Source organism: Lonchura striata, chromosome 2 (genome assembly GCF_050655825.1).
Source record: "Lonchura striata isolate lonStrDom1 chromosome 2, ASM5065582v1, whole genome shotgun sequence".
Classification (NCBI taxonomy): domain Eukaryota; kingdom Metazoa; phylum Chordata; class Aves; order Passeriformes; family Estrildidae; genus Lonchura; species Lonchura striata.
This window is the reverse complement of record NC_140704.1, coordinates 3786560-3794145: the sequence shown is the minus strand read 5'-3', so window position 1 is coordinate 3794145 and position 7586 is coordinate 3786560.

The window sequence follows — 7586 nt, the reverse complement described above, 5'->3', positions numbered from 1 at the left end:
TGTCTGGATGTGATGTTCCTACCAAGCCACTTTATCACTCCCCTCCTCAGCAGGATGGGAAGGGAGGGAAGGAAATAAAATGGATATATGTCACAGGTCAATAAAAGCCCACTCAATAAAGCAAAGGCCTCATGCAGAAGCAAAGAAAAACTAAAGATTTATTCTCTACTTGGTGTCAGAAGAGGCTGTCCAGCCACTTCCTGGGAAGTAGGGCTTTGGTACACTTGGTGGTGCTCTGGAAGACAAATGATGTGACAACAAATGTCCCTCCCAGCCCCTTCTCTTAACTTTTGTTGCTGAGCACATGTGATATGGTGTGGAGCATCCCTCTGGTCAGGTGCTAGGTTGTGAGTTCAGTCCCTGTATGGGCCATTCATTTCAAAGTGGGACTTGATGATTCTTGTGGGTCCTTTACAACTCAGAATATCCTGAAAGTGAGGTTTGGATCAGTTGTCCTGACTGTGTTCTTTCCCAAGATTCTGCCCAAACCCTGCCTAGTAGTGAGAGAAAAATTTTGGGGAAAATCATATAATTGATTGATTGATTGATTGATTGATTGATTGATTGATTTGGGTTAAGGAGAGCTTAAAGCTAATCTCATTCCAACTCCCCTGCCACAGGCGGGGACAACTTCCACTATCCCAGGGTGCTCCAAGCCCTGACCAGCCTGGCCTTGGACACTTCCAGGGATCCAGGGGCAGCCACAGCTTCTCTGGGCACCCTATGGCAGGGCCCTCCCACCCTCACAGGGAACAATTTCTTCCTAAAATCTAAACCAAGCTCCCCTCTTTAGTTTGAAGCCATTTCCCCTCGTCCTGTCACTCCAAGCTCTTGTAAACCATCTCTCTCCATCCTTCTTGCAGGATCCCTCCAGGTACTGAAAGGCCACAACAAGGTGACCCAAATCCTCCTCTTTTTCAGGCTGAACAACCCCAATTCTCCCAGCAGAGCTGCTCTATCCCTCATCATCCTGGTGCCTCCTCTGGTCTCACTCCAACAGGTTGATGCTCAGCAGTAGCCTAAATGTTCCTGTGTCCCCTTCTAGCCACCAACACAGAGCTCAGCTGCTCTGTGGAAAATTAATTCCACCTCAGCCAGGCCCAGCAGAGCCAGGGACTAGGTCCAGACTGGTCTGGACACCTTTTTTTTTCAGCACCTAAACCTATGTGTGCAGAGGGAGAAATTTCTGACCTAGCACTCAATGTCCTTGTCCTAACATGATGTCTGTAGACATTTGAGAAATGCCAGGCTATTGAACATATCCATGTTGATGGATTCAGGGAACACCTGTGCTATTCCTGCCCGGCTGGAAGCCGAGCAGGATGAACCAGAACAGCTCAAATATCAATAACCACATATGGTCAAGTAACTAAATCCTGTTCCAGATGTCTGGGTGCACATTGAATTCCACAAGGACCTCTTCAATGTGTCAGGAGGCAATTTTCCTTTAGGAAGGTAAAAAAAGTCACTGCCAAATGAAAGATATTCAGCCATCCTTTATAGGTCTCATCACACTGCTGCTTACTCCAGGTCATGAGATAGCTGCACTCTGTGTTCTTGCATTAAAGAGTTGGATTTGTTAATGAGTGTGAAGCAGAACCATGGAGTCCTGACATTTCCAGCATCCATGGTTAATAAATTCCATTTTTGAATGCATCGTACTCTCGTATTGTCATTAGTCAGGGGGAAAAAAAGACCAAAAAAGCCTCAGTGGTGTCTGTCATCAGCTCATTTTTTCTCAGCCTCTCCCATGATTATAATGTTCAGGGATTTACTGATTATCTTAACCTTTGGCCAATGATACAATCAAAAGAACAACCAGTGCCCTTCCCAAAGTAAAATTTGGCAGTGCAATGGCTCGAAAGAAATAAACGTGATTTTGTAAAAGAACAGGGTTGTAATTTAAGTAATGAAATTGCTATCCACCTGCTTAATTAAATACAAATGTTCCTTCCTGAGTGAGTTTTGTGTCTCTGGCCAGGATAGCAATAGTTTATTAAAGAACAGTTAGAAAAAAAAAACCAAAAAACTCAGACCTAGTCTATTCAGTGAAAAGATAAAGTCACATAATGACTGCTTCAGTGGGTCTCTTTAGTTTATTATTAATATTCTAGCACTATCTGTGATTTTCTTTATGGTGTATCAAGAACAAATGAGTTTGCTCCTTACTGAGAGCATGGCAAACATTCCTATTTCCACTGACTAAGACCTTTTTTTTTGCCAGGAATTGTTCCATTAATTTATAAAAATAATATCCCTTTTATATCTTATTCCAACTCATTCCTTCTGTAGAAATATTTTGTGATTTTACAATGTTTGGAACATTTGCACAAAGGAGCTCATACTGAAGTTCATCTCAGAGACATGAGTGGTAGTGACAGTTTCAATCTGTAGTCTAGGAAAAAAAAAAGGGCAGAAAAATTGTCTTTTCTCTCATAAGTTTTTGAACTTAAAAAAAAAAATGTAGAATAATTGTGCTTTTTTTTCTGCCAGTTTGACTAGGAGATGAATTCCTGGTGGGGAAGAGGAAGTATGACACTTCCTATTATAAACACTATTATAAATTGTTTTCTCCTCTCAAATTCTACTCACTTAGCCCACCCCTAAAGACATCTCTGTTGGCAGAGCACTTCAAGGACTGATCTGTGACTGGTAGAATTCCAACAAAATACAGGAAAACAGCTTGAAAAGACTTCAAGACATCACCTAAGCCATTGTCCAGCCCCAAGGCAGTCTAAGACATCATTCCCATGGTGATTGTCTGATCTTTTTCAAAACCCATCCAATGATGGAGATTCTGCATTTTCTTCTCTTCATTTATTAAAGATTTTAACAATTCTTACTGACATGAAGATTTTTCCAGACATCCCATGCATCATTTTCCTCTTGCACCTTTAGCCAATGTCTTTTTGCCCGATCTGACACAGCAAAATGATTCCTGTTTCCTTTCCAAAGGTCTTTTAAAATACGAGATGTGTCATGTCACTGTGGTGTGGTGGAAGGTGTCCCTCCCCACAGCAGGGGGTTGGAACTGGATTATCTTTAATGTCTCTTCCAACCCAAACCATTCCATGACCCTGTGGTTCTGTGATGTGTCCACTTCATCTTCTCTTTTGGCAAAACCATTGCTTTCCTACCGACCTTTCCCCTTACTCTGCATTTTCCTGGCCTCTCCTCAAACTCTCTGCTTGCCTCTGGATTATTTCCTGCAGATCCAAAGCTTTCTTGAAAAATACTTCCTAAAAAGGCTTTATCTTAGACTGGCCAAGTTGCTCTGGCAGTTTGACTGCTTACCACCGTAAGTATTGCTTTATGCAGGAAATAAGTGATTCCCTCATTTATACACCCAAGAATTTTACCCTTTCTCTGGTATTGTCACATCACTGACATCATTTACTCACTTTGTGTAGCCAGCTCAACCCTTAAATGCTTTCTTGGAGGCCTGTTGATTTTTGCACCTGTTTCTGTTGTATTTTATCCTGAAATTATTAATGTAGAAAGTTAATTACTTTCCTCCTCTGATGTAAGGCACTGGTTGAGTATGACCAGCAGATAATGAAGAATTATGCATTTAAGGACCATTTTTAGAACTTGCAGAGTCCTAATGAGTAACCAATTAAAAGAGGAGCAAGAGAGAGAGATATTTTGGACCACACAATAATCACCTTCCAATATTTCAGCATCCAAAAACTTCTGGGTTTTTTTTCCCCGTTAGGAGAAATGTTAAATGCAGCACTCAAATGGCAAAGTCTGTCTGGAAACATCACCTGATGGGCACCTGCCCTCTCCTAAAACTGGCCCCACTCCCATACCAGGGGCTGCCTTCTGTCTTCCACTGCCAGCATTTACTAGGTGCCCTGAGGAACTGATTCTTCGGGGGGAAAAAAAATGTGTATTTCTAGTTTGGTTCAGCTCCCTGCTCCAGTTCCCTCCAATGCCCACGAATAGTTGTGGCAGGGAGGGAGCAGCCCAAAAGAAGTTGAAATGGGAGAGGGAAGATGAGCTGAAGCACTGTGTGGGCACATAGCTGTGCCATAGCCTTGCTGCCAAGCTAAAAAAAATTATCCCAGTGGAAATAAAATCAATCAAGCATGTGGGTACAGGCCCCAATATTCTAGTGCCTAAATAAATTTAATTTCACATGATAAAGAGTTAATGCTCTACATTTTGTGCTGTTTAAGCAGCTTTAGTTGAAATCCATCAGCCATTTCATAGATGATAAGAGCAAAAGGGGCAACATTATCAACCTCTTACACTGCAAGGAAAAATTAACTTGACTGCATAATTATTGACTCTGCATATTTTTCAATCTTAAAAAATGATAATTCAGGGCCTGAGTTATAATTCTTCTTTGAGCTCTGGGCTGTGTAAAGTTTTGAACATTCCCTATTTTCCTCAGAAACAAAACATTCATCCATCACGTCTGCACAGCAAAACCTCCTATTCCTGGAGCTGTGGTTAAGTGACTTAGGCCCATCCTTCCTCATCCCCTCCCTCCCCTCCCACACCTTCTCTATAAATTTCAATAGTATTAAAGAATCATCATGGCAATAAGAGACTGTGAGACAACAGTAGAGACTGAAATTTCCTTTTATTTCTCTGTAGATTTGCTTCCAGTATTACAATTTTCACCACAGCAGTCTGTGTCATCAGGGTGACCTCGGTAGCCCACAGAAGCATTCCTAGCTCCATTTTCACTGTGGACACTGCTGGTTGCATTAATGACTTCAAGAAAAATGCCACCTGTAGCTTTTTTTCCCTCAATGTTGAATTCTAATACCTTTTTTGGGGGCATGTTCCTTGGGAAATATGAAGCTGCAGCAATGTCATCTCAGAAGCTCTAACTATTCAACTCAAATTGTTTGCGTTTAGCTTTGGAAAATCCATGGGGTTTACATGTCAATGGAATAACTTGTTACTGCCTTTTTTTTAGTTAAATTGTGAAATAATAATTTAGAGTGTTAAGGTTTCCTTCACCTTTCCATTATCATAAGAAAATTAAAATAATGTATCATGAACTGGTTTAGATCAAGACCAGTTCCAACCCCCTGCCATGGACAGGGACATTTTCCACTATCCCAGGTGGCTCCAAGCCCTGTCCAACCCTGTTGAACATTTCAGCTGTAGATTAATCTCTGTGTAAATGTCTTTGTAAGTACAAGAGTTTCCCCAGAGAAGTTGTGGAAACCTCATTCCTGGAAGTATTGAAGCCCAGCCTAGATGGGGTTTGGAGCAACCTGGTGTTGTGGAAGGCTGGGACTGAATGATTTTAAGGTCTCTTCCAAGCCAACGAATTCTGCGATTCTGTGATAATGGAGGGGTCTTGTAGAGGGAGAAAAAGTGGCCAAAAACCCCAAGAAGTTTTTTTAAGTTTTGGGATATTTGTGTGGGGAACAGGGATGTCAGGGCTGGGAGGAGGCAACAAGTTGTTGTGAAACCAGCCAGTATTTTATAAACTGTGCAAAATTTTACAAAAACTAAAACCATTCCACACAGAGCTGGAAGGGATTTGAGAGAGTCGTGAAAATGTCAGGTTTCCACCTTTGGAAAGCTCATGGGGAGAAAAACAGCTCCTTTTACTGCATATCCAGTGTCTCCTCTGCAGCTGTGGCATCCTGAAGGCAAACTGCCACCACTAGAAAACTTGGCAGAGGAGCTGCTGGAACAGGGAGTGTGTTGATGCTGGAGGTGATGAGTGGAGAGAAGATGTAGTAATTACTGTTCTACTACGTGCCTGCCTGTGCTCAGGAGGAGTGTGGGAGAAGTCTTGCAGAGGTGGTGGTGTTCAAGGAGTGGTAGGAAGTGAGAAGTTTGTGGCTATTGAAAACTGGTTCTTCAAATGTTCTTTTATGGTGAAACTAAGCAGCTCGAAGTTCTGTTGGTTATTGTGGAAACTTTTTTGTTTAAATGCAAAAAAAAAAAAAGCCATTTTAATGAAATAATAATAATAAAAATACCCATAAGCCCATTCTTTTCCTTTAGACATGTCTTTCTCCTTAACCAGAAACAGCTGGAAATTTGCACACAACAGCGACAGTAGGAAGGAACTCATTTTAATGGAATGTCTGCACTGCAGACTGGCAGAACCAGGATGAAAATACAGAAAAGCCAGGTTTTTCCAAAATGATCCATGGTGAGCAGAGTTCCTACATTGTAGATTTCAGCATAAAACCCCTCCATACCAATATTCATTCTGCCTGAAAAATTAAAACCTTTTGAGATATCGTGCACTGGAGTTTCTCTGTGTTCCCTCCTAGGATGAAAAGTGGCAGGCAATGCCTTCTGTGGTTTTTATAGCCATGACTTCAACAGCACTGAATAAACACATGGGATGGTTCAGATGTGGTGGCTGAAATGGAAAATTCTGATGTGGACAGCAGAAGCTTACTCAGAGGCAATTTATTTTTCTAATACATGGACCAAAAAAAGTGCATCCCCATGGAATGGGAGATGTTGCTCTTCTGCAATGGGTCTGTTCATGATCCTTCTTCAAACACTGGTTGAAGTGGCTGTGGGGTGCATGGTCAGTAGACAATTTGTGGGGCAGCCTAAAGATTATTAACCTTAAAGCACTGATACATTGCAGGAAACATGATGGACACTCAGTCAGAATCTTTTTCTGAAATCCGTAATGTTTTTGGGAAGGAGGGGAGAGAGAATGTGTCCAAATTCTGGCATGAGCTTGTAATGACAGCACTGCTTATGATGGTTTTATAAGATTTTCAAGGGTTATAATAATATTAAATGTTTGTAAGACATCTAACTGTTGTAGTCTTACTACTGAAAGCACTTTGAATTCAGGACAACCTGAATATTTACACTCTCCACAAATGAGAATATAAGGTAATCAGCAAAATGCAAGTAAGAACCGAATATTATCACCAAACATTATTTTGAAGGTTTGTGTGATGGTGATTTAAAACTTTGTAGGTTTAATTTCACTTACCAGCTTTATTTCATAGCCACTGAAAAAGTAGACTTAACATTATGGGCTGAAATTTTTCCATGTTACACCTCTTCAGTTGTATCTTTCAGTTCTTGACATTCTGTAGCTTCTGAAATGAGTTTGGGAAAAAAGTATGAGATTTGCCCATGATAAATACATTTACAATTGTTCATTTAACAGTCTAGAGCTTCATCCTCTGGAAAACTGACAGGAACACAGCCCTAATTTTGCTTTAGACAAGCCTTTGAAAGTTAGCATAACTAAGGAAGGTGTAAGGCTTTTGGAGAAAATGAAACAAATCCTTAAGCATGCACTGCAAGGAAAAGTTGCCCTCTTCAGTCTCCAAATACACTTTCTTGCATTGGAAATGCTCAGTTCTCTCCCAGACACAACTACAGCCAAGCCCTGGAGGCTTCAATCCCACCGATATTCCCAAAAGTAGGTACAGCTTCAGTTCCTCACAGCTGTGGTGGCTCTGGCAGGTGAGAGGCTCCTTTGCAGGCTCTCAGCATTCCCATAATCTGTGTAGAGGAGCAGACAGAAGATACTTGAAATAGCTGAAGAAAGATGAGCAGGGTTGATGGACAAAGAGCAGTGCCAGAGGTGGAAACAGGGTTGTAGGATGGATTGTTGTGGGAGG